The sequence below is a fragment of the Lissotriton vulgaris genome, chromosome 5 (genome assembly GCF_964263255.1).
Source record: "Lissotriton vulgaris chromosome 5, aLisVul1.2, whole genome shotgun sequence".
Lineage (NCBI taxonomy): Eukaryota > Metazoa > Chordata > Amphibia > Caudata > Salamandridae > Lissotriton > Lissotriton vulgaris.
The window spans coordinates 2031962727-2031979221 of NC_141693.1; positions in this window are offsets into that span (position 1 = coordinate 2031962727).

Here is a 16495-nt window from a genome sequence, read left to right on the forward strand (position 1 = left end):
AATTTTTCTTTGTCCTTTCCCTACCTAGTCAAACGTCCAGTTACATTATTTAACACGTCATTTCTAGTCAATTTTTCGTCATTCAGTACCTGTCCAGTTTCTATGTCAGTCCATCCTCTCAGTCGCTATGTCCTAAGGAGGAACAGTCATGTTAAGCCTACGTCTTTTAAAAACTTATCGTTATAACGACTACACACATATTCCCTCTATCCCTTTTTCGTCGGTGGTCCGACCGTCGCTCTTCCACACTTCAGCCGACGTTCTGACGTGACCTGCAGAAGGGAGGGAAAAGAAGGGGTGGGGGGGGGCAGCATTCAAAGTACATCAGCATGTAGTAGTCCAAAAATGTTTTTACCTACCACCTACTCGACCTATCTCCGCGTACTGCATTTCTTTACCATCTCGGCGTTTAAGCCTAGAGGGACCAGTAATGTCAGATAGATGATCATTGATGATCTACATATCTACATGAGTTACTCGGTCGTAACCCTCTCTGTCGGGTGCAAGGGTGACGGCCAGGTGGCATTTCTGTGGTGTCGTTTTAAGGGTGTCTAAAACACTTTTCCTGGCTGCCTGCGTTACATAATGTAGCTGCTAAATATCTGATCCCTTTTGATCTACATCCTTCATCATACTCATTCTTCGCTCACAGTAGTAGGGCATCCAAAACTCATTAATGCAACTGCTACAACCATGCTTTCTTTTTCAAAATACTTTTAATAAACGAAATTGGTGGCAGTTCATTGCATAAAGTGCAGCAGTGCAATAAAATCGTATTAAAATTTTCTTACAGAGCAAGCATGATGCATGTCAAGAATTCAGTTTTAATTAATTCATAATTCATTATCCAATACTCATTCTTTATCTAAAATACACCAATTCATTTTCCAAATCATAATCAGTACCCACCCTAAGTCAGTTCATTATCCAAGCACATACTCAACATCCTTCATATCTACTTTCATTATCCAAAAACTGCATATAGATCTCGGGACAACAAGCTGCGCAATCAGGGTGCAACAAAGTTTATTCAAAACGTCTCATTTTGTGTCGGCGCCATTTTGGGAGGGGTCAGGCGAGTTCCAGCATAGTCAGAATGTCTCTAGTCTCGCATGGTTGGCCCAGAACCTTCCGTTGGCAGTTCAAAAAGTTTTGTGCTATGTGGTTAACAGTCTAACAATATGGACCATGAGTCAAAGAGTGGGAAGGGCGGCAACAATTTTCCTACCGGGTCATCCTGGTGTTCCTCCGGAACTGAACAAGTCTGTGCCGTGGCTGCATTTTAGCCATTTCCAATCCGAGGCTGGTGCCGGCAGGAGTTGCACCGATGTCGTGGTTCCCAGTGAGGGGGCGGGGGCGCCCATGAGGAGGGATCGGGGTGCCCCCCCGGCTCTCATAGAATCTTCAAGGTCGAGGAGAGAAGGCATGGAGCGTGTGCCCGTCCTGGGCAGAAGACCGCTTTTTGATGTTGACCCTCTTTAAGTAAGAGCATTGGGGTGTCGCTGGAAGCCTCCACCTGGAGGGAGGTGGGGGAGGCTCGTTCGCGTCACCTCCCCCTTCCAGCGACCCCGCGCCGTTCCTCGGCTCCGTCGCTTCGATATTGGCCGTGCTGGCTATTGAAGATGGGGGGGGTGGTCGGCGGCTGAGGCAAGACAGCCCCCCTTTTTCTCTTGACATGTGGCGGGACTACCTGGAACTGTCCAGGCGTCGGCATGTGGCGGGACTACCTGTAACTATCCAGGAATTTGACATGTGGCGGGACTACCTGTAAGCGCCGCCATTCTCGCTTTTGGCTTCGGCCTTCTTCGTGGGTCGGACCAGGCGAGAGACAGAAGGGGGGGGGTGGTCGGTGGCTGAGGCAAGACAGCCCCCCCCCCCCGTGGCCTGCAGGGCAGCAGAAGAGGAGAGAAGGAGAGGTCTCTGTCATTCTTTGGACCGCCTGCCCAACATCATCTCCTCCTGACCGTGGCCAGGCGAGCCCCTCGTGCCTCGAGGCCTCGCCTTCCGGATGGGCGTAACCGCGAACCCGTTGCACTTCGGGAGCTTCCGGAATGGGGGTAGGTACCTATTGGATTGTTTCTATTTCGTGTGACCGTTATTTGGGCGTGGCGGGCAATGAGGCAGACATGTTGGGAGCAGGAACAGGCAGTGAAGCCTAGCTACCTCGTGGCTATTTTTGCTGCCAAACTTTTCGCCATTTTATATTTCTTATTACGAACTATTTCTAATGTTTCTTATTTTTAGTGAAGTCAAGAGCTCATCAGGGGGTTACTGACTTAGCCTGATTCCTTTTCATTTTTCTTTCTCTTCCTTAGCGTGTTTCGAGCTAAAGCTTTCTGTTAGTAGGGAACGGTGATCACTTCATATTTTTATGTGTCCTTTTCACTAGGGGGTACTTCTGGACGGACCAGACGAGTTCCCTCCAATAAATGGTCCGGGGTGGAACGAGATTATCGATCAAAAGGGGAACATATATTCCTTCATTAGGGTATCATCCTGGACAGACCGAGCGATGTACTTCCACTTACTAGGGTAGCCTCCTGGACGGACCAGATGGTCTACTTCCACTAAATGGCCCATGAGCAGGGAGCATATGTCCTCCATAAGGGTAGTCTCCTGGGCGGACCATGCGAGCTACCCCCCAAATAACCAAACAGTGGGGAGTGGGTAGGACTGACGAATTCACAAAGGGGCATAACCTACCCTTTACTACTTGCAAAGACTAGATAGAATATTTCTATTCCACGTTGTTTGCAAGCAGAAAATACCTCAAACGAAACAATTCCTGGAACAACAATGTCCAGGCAACCAACCAATCAGTGGGGAGAAAAACAGGCATGACGGATTACAACGGGGACAAATGTCTGCATTACCTGCCCTTCGCTATCCAAAAAGGAAGACAGAATATTTCTACTCGTCTCAGTTTGTAGACAGGGAAGATCTCAAAGAACAACAATCGATTATTAATCGACTTCAAACAATCCAGTGGGGAGAAAAGTAGGCATGACGGATTACAACGGGGACAAAAAGTCTGCATTACCTACCCTTCTCTATCTGCAAAGAGGGACGACGTTCCTATTCGCCGCTGTTTGCAAACAGAGAATGTCTCGTTCTCAGAAGAGAACCAATATGTCAAGTAGCCTTCAAAGCTAAATGAACCAATACCAACAATATCAGTATACAAATACCGATTCCAATACAAACAATCAATCAATCAGGTGGATAGAGCCACCCTACCAATCAGGCGTAAAAACACCCTACTTAATCTTACCCGGACCGGACCATACGGATAGTTCTTCGACTCCCTCCTCCAGCGCCCGATCGTTCTCTTACTCCATGTAGCATTCCTATGGGATTCCAGTCAGGACAATAGGTCACTCAAGAGAGGTCAGTTCAGAATTGGTGAAGTTCTGTCGATCGGCAGCCGGGCGAGGGCCCTCTCAAGGCAGGCATACCCCGATCATTTAGATGTTCACTTCTTCGTCTGGATCTCTCTTATCGGACCCTATGTCACTGATGGACCCCGCGTTGGGACGCCAATTGTGGAACATGAGCCCATAATCCTATCGATGCCCAGGCCGCTGGCGCAAACCGCCTCTTAGTTCCCATGATGAATAATTACCAAATAAAGAGACGGGCGCTGGAAGCAGGAATCAAGAACAGAGTTTAATTCTCATGAGGAGAGCCAGTCATTTCGGACACGAAACACAGTGTCTTTCGGGAGGTGCTCTAACAAGTGAGCTGAGACTCTTGCTTTTATACCTTACAGAACACTTGATAACACAATCAGGACAGTATGACGCAAAAGAAAGACATCCCTATAATCCTCGTGTCAATCCTACCCCACATGTGTTCACAATGGGGACCCTTGACCTGCTGATAAGAGGGGAGGGCAATCACGCAGCTGAGTGTTTCGTAGGATGTGTACGCCTGATCATAGCCCAGGGGGTGGGGTGGCTAGGATCAATAGTGGGTCTCTTGAGGAGGAGTGACTTCATACAATAAGGGCAGTAAATGGTATCTCCTGGCTTAGGCGATGGCCTCGGACATGTGTGGTCAGCCGGACTCGGGGGAAGGGGTCATCAAGGAGTGGTATTCATGCCGCGTGGACAATCGAGCGCGGAGGGAAGGCTCGTCAACAGAGGGGTATTCATGGAAGGAAAGGAGGTGTTGGTCAGGCGCGGCCGTGACTCTCAAGGACAGGGCTTTGCAGAAGAAGGTTTATGACTTGCCCATGTGAGGAGAAGGGAGGGGTAGCCAGGGTGGACACAGGGACAGAGTCACAGAGAGAGAGAGAGAGAGAGATCTTATGACCCGTACATGAGAGAGCGGGGGCAGCTGGGTGCAGCTGGGGAGGGCTATGTCAGCTAAGGCGAAGGATGCCTCTTCAAGAGGGAATGGAGGGGGTTTTGTGCGGGTCAAGCAGGAGAGTTGCCTTTCACAGCAGGGTCGCGCAGAGGGAGAGGGTTTCATGGTCTATGCATGAGAGAGGGGGTGTAAGGTACGCGCAGGTGGGAAGCCGGGGATTCCAATGGGTAAAAGGCCATGGTGCCTAAACTGGCTGTACATATGCATAGGGGTATGGGCTCTTACTGGCAGAGTGATACGGTCAATAGTTTACGGTATTCATGGTGCTCACAGGGAGAGGAGTGGGAGAAGAAGGGGAATGAATGCTGTCTATGTACATCAATTTCTTCAACTTTCACACGGCCGGAAGAGGAAGCCCTCCGACGCGACCGGGATTCCGCTCCAACATTGTCTGCCACAAATGCCAGCGGCCCGGCCATTACGCCAATGACCCCAACTGTCCGAGAAACCAGTCAGTCCAGGCCCCGGGTCCAATGAACCGCCAGATCACCGCCGTCGCCCTCGGAGAAGAGCAAGGCGAAGAAGAAGCCGAAGAGTGTGAACAATACCAGACAGAGTGGGAACCTGCAGCCATGTCCCTGGTATGTCTAGGAGAAAGGGACATGGTCCCGCGGGCCCCCATCCCAGCCAACACGCAGAAGTACAGCCAGTGGGTCACCATTAATGGACACCGGGCCGAAGCCCTCCGCGACACGGGGGCCAGTGTGACCGCAGTCCGTTGCCATCTGGTGACCCCCGATCAAATCTTGCCCAACGTACTTTGTCCAGTGCGGTCTGCGGACAACTCCGAAAGCCTGTGCCAGATGGCCCGCGTCCCCTTCGAGTGGGGGGGAGTGTCGGGCATGCTGAAAGTGACCGTCCGAGACGATGCCCCCGTGGACTGCCTCCTGGGGAACGATCTCGAGAGCTCCCCCTGGGCAGCCGTTGAACGAAGAGAGCACCTGGGGATGCTTGGTCTTCCTGAATGGGTCTGTGCGACGACCCGATCCATGGCTGCCCGCGCCATCCCATCCACTGAAGAACCCGAGTGGCCCGAACCTCCACCGCCTATCGTCACGGAAGAGACCACCCCTGAACCTGGTCCACCGGGGCCCGACAACGAAGAACCTGACCCACTCCGAGACCTCTCGGAGCTGGCCCAGTGGCGCCAAGAAGGTGGCCCCACTCAGGAACAGTTCCGCCAGGAACAAAGAGCGTGTCCCTCCCTCGAGGGGCTCCGACAGCAAGCCATAGCCCAGAGCGCAGGGGATGCCTCGGGGGCCCACTGGATCTATTGGGACAATGAGCTCCTCTACAGTGAGCAAAAGATTGCCGAACTGGGGGCCAGCCGGGGGCTGGTGGTCCCCCTCCGATTCAGAGACTTCCTCTTGAACCTGGCACACGATGTGCCTCTCGCCGGGCACCTGGGGCAGGACAAGACTTACAGCCGCCTGGTGACCCATTTCTACTGGCCTAAGATGCGGAACGATGTGATAAACCACTGCCGGGCCTGCCCCACCTGCAAGGCCAGCGGGAAGAGCGGCCGGAAACTAAAAGTCCCCCTGCAACCCTTTCCCATTGTCACCACTCCCTTTGAGCGGGTAGGGATCAACATTGTGGGGCCCCTGGAGCCCCAGACAGCGCAAGGTCACCGGTTCATACTCGTCCTGGTGGACCATGCCACCCGCTATCCCGAGGCCATACCTCTCCGGACCGTGACAGCGCCCGTGGTGGGCCGAGCCCTGATGGGGATCTTCTCGTGGGTGGGCTTCCCCCGAGAGATCGTCAGTGATCGGGGCACGAACTTCATCTCCAGATACATGAAGTCCCTATGGCAACAGTGTGAGGTCACCTACAAATTTACGACCCCCTACCACCCGCAAGGAAACGGACTAGTGGAACGATTCAATCGCACCCTCAAGGGTATGATCATGGGCCTGGAAGAGCCCCAACACCGCCAATGGGACGTGCTGCTACCCTGCCTCCTGTTTGCCTACCGGGAGGTCCCACAGAAGTCCCTGGGATTCAGCCCCTTTGAGCTCCTGTATGGGCACCCCGTCCGGGGTCCCCTCAGCCTGGTCAAGGAAGGGTGGGAGGTGACCCCCCAAAAGGCTCCCCCCGATGTGTACAGGTACCTCTTGACCCTCCGGAATCAGACCCAAAGGTTCCGGGAACTCGCCAAGGCCAACTTCGAAGCCAGCCAAGAGGACATGAAACGCTGGTATGATCAAAACGCCTCGTCCATTGAGTTCGAGCCGGGACAACAGGTCTGGGTCATGTCCCTGGTCGAACCTTGTGCCCTCCAGGACAAATGGACCGGACCCTTCAAGGTGGTGGAACGCAAGGGCCCAGTCACCTACCTGGTGGACCTGGAGTCCCCCAGGAACCCCCTCCGGGTCCTCCATGCCAACAGACTTAAGCCATACTTTGTGCGATCAGAACTTAGCCTCCTGATGGCTACCGACACTGGGGCTGAAGAGGACTCCGAGCCCCTCCCCGACCTCCTGAAAGCTCTAGCCCAAGACAGCTCCGTGGAAGGGGTCAACCTCTCTTCTACCCTGACCCCAGCACAACGCCACAGCTGCCAAGACTTGTTGCAACAATTCGCCGATCTATTCTCCCTCACGCCCGGGGTCACCCCCTGGTGCCTCCACGATGTCGACACCGGGGATAGTCCCCCTATCCGGCACAGGGCCTACAGAGTTCCCGATCGGGTACGTTCCTGCATCCAATCGGAGGTCTCCAAGATGCTGGCCCTAGGAGTAATCGAACCCTCTGACAGTCCCTGGGCCAGTCCGGTCGTGCTGGTCCCCAAGGCCGCTGCCCCTGGCGTCGCCCCAGAACTCAGATTTTGTGTGGACTACCGGGGCTTGAACGCCTTCACCCGAACAGACGCTCACCCCATCCCCCGAGCTGATGAATTGATCGACCGTCTGGGGGCCGCCCACTACCTGAGCATCTTTGACTTGACCGCAGGCTATTGGCAGATCGGCCTCACCCCAGGCGCCCAGGAGCGATCCGCCTTCTCCACCCCGGATGGCCACTACCACTTCAAAGTGATGCCCTTCGGAATGAAAAACGCCCCGCCACCTTCCAGAGGCTCGTGAACAAAGTATTGGCGGGGCTGGAGGAGTTCAGCACCGCCTATCTGGACGATATTGCCGTGTACAGTCTCCACTGGGCAGAACACCTCTGACACCTCCGGGAGGTCCTGACCGCCCTCCGGCGGGCAGGACTAACAATCAAGGCTAGCAAGTGCCAAATCGGCCAAAGGTCCGTGACCTACCTGGGGCACCAGGTAGGAAGTGGCCAGGTGGCCCCTCTCCAACTCAAGATCGCAGCCATCCGGGCTTGGGAGCCCCCGGTCACCCAAACAGAGGTCCGAGCCTTCCTGGGGCTCACCGGATACTACCGGCGCTTCGTGAAGGACTATGGTAGCATTGTGGGGCCCCTCACAGAACTCACGTCCAAGAAGAACCCCCCGAAAGTACACTGGACCCCTGAGTGTCAGGCCGCCTTTGAGAACCTCAAGTCCGCAATGTGCACCGCCCCAGTGCTCCAAGCCCCCGACTACAGCCGGGAATTTATAGTACAGACAGATGCCTCCGATCACGGCGTTGGAGCCGTCCTCTCCCAAATCAACACAGAGGGAGTTGACCAGCCAGTGGCCTTCATCAGCCGATGCCTGCTGGCCCGAGAACAGCGCTGGAGCACCATAGAGCGAGAGGAGTTCGCCGTGGTGTGGGCCCTCAAGAAGCTCCGGCCCTATCTCTTCGGTACTCACTTCCGGGTGCAAACAGACCACCGACCTCTGCAATGGCTGATGCAGATGCGGGGAGAGAATACGAAGCTGTTGCGTTGGTCCATCTCCCTGCAAGGGATGGACCTCACTGTGGAGCATCGCCCAGGCCAAGACCACGCCAACGCAGACGGCCTGTCCCGCTTCTTCCGCCTCGGCGAGGAGATTACCCAAGGGTGACTCTCCCTGCCTTCAGCTGGGGGGGACGCATGTTGGACAGGCCTCGTGGCATGCCCGACCCCTCCCCGCATGGCGGGGCTCGGACTACTGCTACCCCTGTTCCCCGGACAAGAACCACACCTGCAGCCCTCCGGGTCAACCCCCAGCTCTTCCCCGACATAACCCAGACTCGTAACCACAACATTCTCGGCTGGCCCGGGCCCTTTCCCAAACAACCGTCCTTGGCCCAGCCGCCATCTTGGACCCGCCACGACCAGGCCTCGTGGCCTCGGGTTGACCTCAGCCTCAGGCCCAGCCAAGCCCCGACATCGAGGCACCACCATCCACCCAGGGGGTAAAGAGACCACTTGGCGAGTCAATGGAAGAAGGAGTGTCGATGGCTCCCCTCCGCCTGGTTTCGATCGCCCCCAGCCTCCCTGGGCGCTGGCTCCACCCCCCTGCTGGGTGTCTGGACTCCCTTATCCCGGACCCCCGACCTCCAAGTGCGAGGGTCCGGACATCAAAGGGCGCCAGACCTATAACTGGGGCAGCTCCAGAGCAGGAAGCCAGTTGTATCCTGGAGTCGAGAGACACCGAGACAAACTCATCCTTGAAGGCCTGCTGGCGCTGCCGCGGCTCATCCTCGTGAACCATCTTTGAAGGCCTGCTGGCGCTGCCGTGGCTCATCCTCGTGAACCATCTTTGAAGGCCTGCTGGCGCTGCCGCGGCTCATCCTCGTGAACCATCTTTGAAGGTCTGATGGCGCTGCCGCGGCTCATCCTCGTGAACCATCTTTGAAGGCCTGCTGGCGCTGCCGCGGCTCATCCTCGTGAACCATCTTTGAAGGCCTGCTGGCGCTGCCGTGGCTCATCCTCGTGAACCATCTTTGAAGGCCTGCTGGCGCTGCAGCGGCTCATCCTCGTGAACCATCTTTGAAGGTCTGATGGCGCTGCCGCGGCTCATCCTCGTGAACCATCTTTGAAGGCCTGCTGGCGCTGCCGCGGCTCATCCTCGTGAACCATCTTTGAAGGCCTGCTGGCGCTGCCGCAGCTCATCCTCGTGAACCATCTTTGAAGGCCTGCTGGCGCTGCCGCGGCTCATCCTCGTGAACCATCCTTGAAGGCCTGCTGGCGCTGCCGCGGCTCATCTTCGTAAACCATCCTTGAAGGCCTGCGGGCGCTGCCGCGGCCCCTACTTGCGAACCCTCCAGCTCGAGGATTGAGAGCTATACACCAGCTACCCCTGTACAGGACCGGTACTGAGACTGTCCCGCTACCTCCTTTTCCCCAGAGACTAGAATTGAAGGGATCATCGTATCCTGGTCCTGCTGTATCGTCAAGTTTAACCCGCCTAAGAATACAGATAAAAGTGTACAGAACCTATCTTTGTGTGGCGTCCATCTGTGGGGGGGTAGTTGCTCGTCTAAGGAGAGGACCCTCACCAGGAGGCCTCTCCCCCTTGCTCGGCCGACCCTCCGGGTCCCCGTCTAACAACTCTCAATTGTCCAGTTTGGAAAATTTTGAACTTGGTTCTGTCTCACTCGAACTTGAACTCTGCGTTCCAAATTGCCCCCCTTTCTGTGCGTGTTCTGATCAAGGGAGGGTGTAGTGATGGCAGGGCCCTGCTTGCGCACATTGCTTTGTTAGCATAGGCTTTTTAGAAGTTTAAACGCCATTTTACCTTTTTGCTGCTTTTGCACACAACACTACATGCAACTGTTGTTGTAAGTTAGGCTGCGTGAAATTCTTCACATGAGAATGGGTTGTTTTCAACATCTCTAGACTTACAGCTCGACCTTAGTCTGCATAGTGAGTGTTGAAGCCTCCAAGGTTATCATAACAATGTTAGGTGTTGTTCGGGCTGATCGGCTGCATAATTTAGGCACTTGGGCAAAATCTGTTTCCAGAGAGAGAGAGCTTTTGCCAATGCACTGGACCATGTGCTTCCCCTCAAGAAGATGCTTATTAGGGACAAGAGAATGGGGTCTGCCCCTTGGTATACCCCAGAGCTCAGAACCCTGAGACAGAACTGCAAACGCGCGGAGAGATTATGGAGAAGGTGCCCGGAGATAGATAGCAGGGAAAAATATCGCATTGAACTTAGAATATACAAACGTGCTATACGTACTGCTAAGGCCTTCTTCTATGGGGAGAGAGTAAACCATGCTGCGTCCTCATCCAGGGAAGCTTTCCTAGTGATGAAGGAGCTTCTTAAACCACCTGAGCCTACTCCTGTCTATGATAGACCACAGGAAAAATGTCTGGAATTAGCCACCTACTTCAAAAACAAAATCGACATTATTATTAGTTCTCTCCCCTCGGTCCTGGGAACATCGCCCCCTTCTGAGGACTTCAGCATGTCGGAAAATCGACTGACGTCATTTGGCCCTGTATCTACAGGTGAAGTACTGAAGGTCCTCGGGAGCATGAAAAGTGGCTCACCTCGGGACCCTGTCCCGATGCGGTACCTTAAGCAGGCCGCCCTGGCGATTGGAGAGCCCCTGACCGATCTGATCAATCTCTCGTTCACTCAGGGGACAGTGCCGCCTGACTGGAAAAGTGCGGTTGTCAAAGCGCTTCTGAAGAAGCCGGGCTTGGACCCGCAGAACTTGGCCAATTTCAGGCCCATCTCCTTACTACCAGGAGTGAGTAAGATTGCCGAGAGGCTGGCGAACCATCGGTTATCAAACTTTCTTGAGGAGAATGGCCGGTTGAGGGACTCCCAGACTGGATTTCGACCAGGCCATGGTACGGACACGGCTCTGCTAGCAGTGGTAGAGGAGGCCAGAAACACTTTGGATGCAGGGGGGTCAGTGGCAGTGATCCTCCTGGACCTCAGTGCGGCCTTCGATACCGTCAACCACGGGGTGCTGATACAACGTCTAGCTGAGTTGGGTGTCACAGGAGTGGCCCTGGAATGGTTGGCCTCCTTTTTGGAGGGGCGTACCTTCGAGGTTTGGGAAGGAAATGCAAAATCCCCTCCCCTCCCACTCCACTGTGGGGTGCCACAGGGCTCATCCCTTAGCCCCACGTTATTTAATGTGTATATGGCACCCCTGGAGGGTGTGGTGCCTCCGTTTGGCTTTAAGACCATAAGCTACGTGGATGACACCCAGCTAGTGGTGAGTCTTACACAGCTGGAGAAACAGCCTGAGACACTCCATGCTTGCTTGAGAGATGTGTTTGATTGGATGTCCAGGTCATCGCTCAAACTGAATGGCTCAAAAACTGAGCTGATGATCTTGGGCCATTCAAGTTTTGCCCTCTCGCCAAGCAGCTGGCCCAACTGCATGGGCACCCCGCCTGACCCAAAAAAGGAGATTAAGAGCCCGGGGGTCTGGCTGGAGCCGGACTTGTCCTTTAGGACACACGCCAAGAAGATCGCGGGCGTTTGTTATGGAATGCTCCAGTCGGCCCGTAAGGTTCTCCCCCTGTTACCAGAACTCTCCCGGAAGCTGTTAGTCCAAGGATTAATCATCTCACGCCTGGACTACAGTAACGCGCTCTTTCTTGGAGCACCAGAGTCAACGTTTAAGATCCTGCAACAAGTGCAGAACGCAGCAGCAAGGCTGCTGCGGAATGTTCCGGCCAGGCAGTCAGCCAGGCCTGCTTTAAAAGCACTCCATTGGCTCCCTGTTAAAGAGAGAGTTACCTTTAAGGCCCTGTGCATCGCCCACAAGAGCATACAGGGGAAAGGACCAGCTATTCTGAAGGACATGATTCGCCCCTATAAGTCTACAAGAGCCTTACGCTCTGACAATAAACATTTCCTTCAGACTAAGAGAATCAGGAGAGCCCGCTCAGGGGGCAGGAGTTTTTCTATCCATACAGCGCTCGCCTGGAACTCCCTCCCATTCTCGCTGCGCTCCGAACCAAACCTTCTCAGATTCCGGAAACATCTGAAAACGTATCTGTTCCCAGAATAACTGTAGCTTCTCAGTTTTCTATTAGTAGCCTGCTCTTGGTCTCTATAAGCGCTGGGATGCCCCATGGTAACCGTGCGCGGTACAAAATTCAATAATAATAATAATAATAATAATTTGCAGATCTTGATGTGATTCACCTCTGCTGATCTTGGTGGTATGGGGTTCCCCTTTAAAGCTTAAGAGACCTTCTACTATTATATAAAAAATAGCTCCTTGCTAGGGAGGGTGGCATACAAGGCACTATAGGACCTGTTTCCACTATCATTATAATATGATTTCTCCTTTTGTGTTTTATGGAATTGTAACAATGCGGATCGTATTATTTTTAATCATATGCCTGCTTTTGTTAGCAAAAATACTGCACCTAAGAGCACGTCATTAAAATAAATACTTTTAAAGTTTATCGTGTCTCTTTTTACCCATGTTGTGGACTGGTATGAGAATAAAATGAGAGAGTGTTCTTGATTCCCACCGTTCCTGAGTGTATCCTAAGTTGCATGTTCTAGGTTGTCTAATCATTGGTACCTTTGCTATAGGACGAAGAGCTAATGTGACACTGATGCTAGTCAGTTAGGGGTTCTAGGTACTGAGGTGAGTTTTTGGTACACCACAATTCACTGAGGTCCTGGGTCTCTGTGCTAGGTTCTGGGTATGAGCAGAATCCCTGCAACATCCTCAATTCTTCCTTCAGATCTCTCGAATTGAGTTTGGGTAACTGGAGTTGGGCTGTCTGAGAGTTGATTACAAACCCTAAGAACTCCAGAGATTGCGCTGGGACCAGAACAGATTTCGTCTTGTTTATGATAAAATCCAGATTCTCTAATAGGGTCAGTGTCATCTGCAGATGCTGAGATGCTAGGGAAGCAGAGGAGGGCATTATCAATACATCGTCCAGATAAATGATTAACCGAATACCCTGTTCCCTGGGATGTACGGTCACCTGCTTCATCAACTTGGTGAAACACCAAGGAGCAGAGGAAAGACCGAAAGGCAGGACCAAATATTCCAGACGCCTTCCTCGCCATTGGAATTGTAGGAACCGTCAGTGAGGAGGAAAAATTGGAACCGTCAGGTACGCGTCCTTGAGATCTAGAAGGACCATCCATTACCCCCTTCTCTCAAGATGTCTGTCAGAAGATGGATCCCCTCCATCTTCAAATGTCTGTACGGGACACCCAAATTGAAATCTTTCAGGTTTAGAACTAGCCCGAAACCCCCTCCTCTCTTCTGGACTAAGAATACGTTGCTGCCGAAGCCCGCGGGCCTGTCGTAGCAATAGGCTACCTCATGCTTCTCCAGAAAGTCTGCTATTTCTTGATCTATAAAAAGTCTGTCTTGTGGAGAGGTGTGGCTCACTGGTTAGAGGCGGCAGACCCGAGTGCAGAGAACGGCCCGGGACCAGGGTTCGATTCCCGACGCGGCAGGGTCTTGGACCAGGATCAGCGGACTGATAATTCTCGCATCGGTGCCTACTCCGACCAGGGAGCACACTCGGCAACTCTGGGCATTAGCTTGCCTCATCTCCACAACGGCCCCACACAAACGCCGGGGATGCCTGGTTTCACCTTGGAGACCCCCAGGAGGGACTATCTCACAGGGAAAGCCAGGACGGGTTCCCCAGCGGTCTATAGCGCTACGAGGCCTCCGGGTAGCAGTGCGCTTTACAAGACACAACAATTTACAATTTACAATTGTTGGGAAAAAAATAGAGGAGGGGGAAAAACACTTTGGTGAGATGTTTGAAAGAAATCTATGCAAAACCCCTGTACCGTCTGTAAGACCCAGGCATCCTGAGTAATGACCGACCAACTGTTGAGGAAATGACGAATGCGACTCCCCAGAGGACACAGAGATAGAGGCATTGGTCTTACCTGCTGTAATCTGGAGATGGAAGTTTCCCCTCTGGCCTCCCTGATGGAATCAACGGCGAGTAAACCGGTCAATACCCTTTTTTGGGCCTTTAGCACATTTTAAAAAAAATGCCAGCATATTGGGGTCTATGTCCAACGTGTCCGCCACCTTATCCGGGATGTCCGGCAGTGGACACTCGGATCTCAATCTACTCCGGACCTCTCTGTCAAAACGATACCTCAGGTTTTTGTGCAAATAGTCCTCCACCTCCGGGGGAGGGGCCCAATTTGAGGACCTCAGGTGGTCAATATGTTGTGGATAAAAATCAAAGGGAGTTGCGGCCTGGGAGAGCGATGAGGACTGAGAATCGGTAGGGGCTTTCTCAGCCTTCTTTCTCTTAGGGCAGCAGTATGCCCTGTGGAATCCGTGTCGGTGTCATAGACCTGTTAGAAGAGTATGGAATCGGCTCAGTGGACACAGAATATTGGTGATCCACCGAAGTGGGTGGGGGCAATTTAGTAAAGGCTTGCACTTGTGGCCAGCTCGAAGCCTTGGCCTTGGGTGCTGCTGAACACCCTGAAGGACTCGCGACTGGTCTTGCCGGCTTTTGAGAGAGCATGCCATGATGTTTGGCAGAATTCTCAAGCTGCGCAGTGATCGGTTTACGGGCAGCTGCCAGAGCCTTGTTCACCGTCTGGGGAACGCCACTTTCACCGCCTTATTGACGGTCTGTTGCACTGATCCATCAGGTTGTCTTCCACGGAAGGACCATGTTCCTCTTCATAATATCCGTACCTGTCCTCCTCAAAGTAGGCCCAGTCTTCCATCGCTAGCTGCTGCACTGTGAAATAGACACTTGCGTAATAGGTCAAATTCCAATGGAATCAGTCAAGGGGGGGCAAACCCTGGATGCAAAAGTAGAAATCTGTAATGCTCCTCAGCAAAGCTGTAATCACTGTTATATCAGCCCACCAGAGGGGGTCAAAGAGTAAAAAATGATCAATAAGCCGGCACTCGGCTTGGTCCTTCCTTGTTATACAGCCCAGGACAGGGGTCAGGTACGACAGGGAAGAAGACAACCAATGCCATGAACCGCGGTTCAAAATACGCGGGGAGCGAGGAGGAAAATGGATTTGGGATTCGCGTAGCTCAAAAGGAGCCCAAAACCAGCCCAATTGTGCTACGCGTCATCAGGCTCTGTAAGCAACGCGGACCTGTATCAGGGAAGGCACTGCGAACCGCTGAGAAGACCTGCCGTTAAGTGGCACACTCGCAGGGGACAATAAAGCACTCCAGTGGGGGCGAGACGTGACTCAAGCTTAGACGCGCTCGCCACCACCCCAGTACCACACAGAGTCTCACCGGTAAGCGTGCTGCGCGCTGTCACGGAGCCGCGGCTCAGCACACAAATCACCTCAGAATAAAGCGGGGGGGTTGATTAACCATTTCTTCCCCTTGCCTCTTTTTGTAAATCCTCTTCCTCCTTTCTTTACGTATTTTGTTGTTTCGGCTTCGCTTTTCTTCTGCTGTTGCTGGGTCCATGGTCGGAGCGTTTTGCGCCTGTCCTCTATTAAAAGACCCAGCTCTTCAGAAGGAGAATAGTTTGTTAGTACCTGGACCTGATTAGATGCTCCTGCCATGCCATCATCTGAATCAACACAGACAGGCTTGCCTTAAGCGCAGCTGCTGCGTAGCATCCATAAGAGGGGATGTGGGAGAGAGGAGCAGCTGGGAGGCGGGAGTGGGGCGGCGAATGGGATTGCAGGGGGCGGGGCCGCAGGGACGCAGCAGCGGGAAAAACTGGGCACACGAAGGAAAAACAAGTTTAGGCAAGAGAACAAGTACAGGCACAGGGGAATAAAACCAAGTCTGGGCAAGAAAGCAAGTTAGGCACAGGGGAAAAATACAAGATTAGGCAAAAACAATGCAGGCAGAGCCGTGCAGCAGCGTGGGGAGCGACCTGCCTGCGTGACGGTTCAGAGGTCGAATAAGGACTACCCAAGCTGCAATCGATAAAGAGACCATAAATCGAACTGAGAACATTTAAAGATGGCCACACACTGGGTATGTGAAGCAAATGGAGACAGGACAACGCGTCTACATAACAAACAACTTGAGATCCAATAGGAGTGAATATGTGCATATTTGAATAAGTGATCATGTGGCCCGACTTGGGAACCAGTGTTGATAAAAGCAGTTTGCTGAAACAAGCTCAGGGCAGCATTTGGTGGAATAATCTCTCTCTCTCTCTCTCTCTCTCTCTCTCTCTCTCTCTCTCTCTCTCTCTTCTCTTTCTCTCTCTTTCTCTCTCTCTCTCTCTCTCTCTCTCTCTCTCTCTCTTTTTCTTTCTCTCTCTCTCTCTCTCTCTCTCTCTCTATATATATATATATATATATATATATATATATATGCAA